We start from the raw sequence: 2,500 nt of genomic DNA on the forward strand, positions 1-2,500 counted from the left end.
AGATGTGAGGGTTGGAATGGCCTCCAAATGTCCCCAAATGAATACCATGAAATTCTTGGTGCACGAAAGTTTTGAGTTCGGAGGGTTTTGCACATGGCCAAGTTGGTCGGTGCACCGCGGCATAGCTAGATGGCTTGTGTGGAGTTTTGTGAAAAAATGAAATTCGTGGTTTTTGAGATGTGAGGGTTGGAATGGCCTCCAAATGTCCCCAAATGAATACCATGAAATTCTTGGTGCACGAAAGTTTTGAGTTCGGAGGGTTTTGCACATGGCCAAGGTTGGCGGTGCACCGCGGCATAGCTAAATGGCTTGGTGGGGAGTTTTGTGAAAAAATGAAATTCGTGGTTTTTGAGATGTGAGGGTTGGAATGGCCTCCAAATGCCCCCAAATGAATACCATGAAATTCTTGGTGCACGAAAGTTTTGAGTTCGGAGGGTTTTGCACATGGCCAAGGTTGGCGGTGCACCACGGCATAGCTAGATGGCTTGGTGGGGAGATTTGTGAAAAAATGAAATTCGTGGTTTTTGAGATGTGAGGGTTGGAAAGGCCTCCAAATGCCCCCAAATGAGTACTGTAAAAGTGTTGGTGCACAAAAGTTTTGAATTGGATGCATTTTGCACTTGGCCAAGTTGGTCGGTGCACCGCGACTAGATAGGTTGGTGCCAAAATTTGTCAAATTTAAGACCTTGGCCAAACTGAATGAAATTTTGTGGGGAGGTTCCTGATATTGTTTAGTGGTGGACTGGAAAAAATGAGGTCGAAATTCGAAGTCTACATGTGCTTTTCTATTTTTCCCGATTTTACACATACCCGGTAAGTAAAAAAAATAAAAAAAATAGTTCCCCTTCGAGAAAAATTATGAAATTTGGTGAGCAAGGAGATACCATTATTCTACGAATTACTGCAAAAAATCGCATCAAAATTCGAAGTATAGCCCGAGATATGGACTTATGTCTGCTCAAAAAAAGTGTATCTACTTGTACAATTTTGCCTTTTGCATATTAACCTCTTATAGGGGGGGAGTGCTCCTTGAGCCGGCCAGCTCCACACTGGCAGGTTTTAAAGGGAGCTTGATGAGGCCTCCCCCCTCACGTGGTGCGTGCGTTAGCATGTTTATCATGGCACAACTAGCCTCTTCATAGTTGTTGAGCTTTATTAATACCAACACACGGTCGTCACTGATCGTTGGTTAGCTCGGCAGCTAGTCCCTCGGATATTGTGGAAAGTTATTTTCATGCCTAGCGATGCTTGACCCTGCGTCACTTGATGTTTCCATTTGCTTGCTTGCCCATGGTAGGTGGGGGGTGGACCGTCTTGTGGTGTGGTGTCTTGCGAACGTGAGGGTGTGTGAGTTGTAATCGAGATGCACTTGCTGGCTGGCTCCATGCCTTGCGTATCGAACGGTCAAGCATGCATCTCTTCCATTTTCACCCGTTGCCTTGGGTGATATTGGTTGATCAGTCCCTGTGTTGCCTACCCACTAGACGGTACTTCTGTGGTTGCTTCGAATTCTATCTTTCCATCACGAAGAGGTGTTGGAGGATCCTAATGTCACGCACGTGTTCCATCTAGTGAAACATCTCAGTGATGCACGTGTTGTGGCTAGTTCTTTTGGATGCGGTGCATTATATGAACTCGGGTTTACTTTAGCGACCCAGTCAACATAATTCGGTTGTGTCCCTTGATTGAGACGTTGTCCTTGAACTTGTTGTGAACAATATCGTTCTTCCACAACCCGTCGTCTTGAGTGCGATGGAAGGCAAATAAGATGTGCTTTGGCATGTCATGCACGTACTCGATTGCGGGAAGTGTGAGAAAGTGTTGTTGACAACCCGTGGGAAATGGAATGTGGCAAATCGTGATGAGCTCTTCGTGGATCTGCGAAGAAGACGACCTTTGGGCCTGTTGGAAACGAGGGAGGCGATGTTGAACTGCGAAGAAGATGGACTTTTGGGTTGTTTGAATCAATGGGAGGCCACGCGAGAACTCCGAATACTATGGACTTTTGGGTTGTTTGAATCAATGGGAGGCCACGCGAGAACTCCGAATACTATGGACTCTTGGGTTGTTGGAAGCAACGGGAGGCCCCGCTAGAACTCCGAATACTATGGACTCTTGGGTTGTTGGAAGCAAGGGGAGGTCCCGCTAGAACTCCGAATACTACGGACTCTTGGGTTGTTGGAAGCAAGGGGAGGCCCCGCTAGAACTCCGAATACTATGGACTCTTGGGTTGTTGGAAGCAAGGGGAGGTCCCGCTAGAACTCCGAATACTACGGACTCTTGGGTTGTTGGAAGCAAGGGGAGGCCCCGCTAGAACTCCGAATACTATGGACTCTTGGGTTGTTGGCAACGACAACTTGGGGGGATGACACTGGAAAAGAGTGAACTAGGCCAAACTGCGAACAAGGCAACTTGGGGGGATGACACTGGAAAAGAGTGAACTAGGCCAAACTGCGAACAAGGCAACTTGGGGGGATGATGCTGGAAAAGAGTGAACTAG

This window comes from Vigna unguiculata, unplaced genomic scaffold (genome assembly GCF_037176805.1).
Source record: "Vigna unguiculata cultivar grain cowpea cultivar isolate G323 ecotype 2 unplaced genomic scaffold, ASM3717680v1 ptg000042l_ERROPOS644330+, whole genome shotgun sequence".
Classification (NCBI taxonomy): domain Eukaryota; kingdom Viridiplantae; phylum Streptophyta; class Magnoliopsida; order Fabales; family Fabaceae; genus Vigna; species Vigna unguiculata.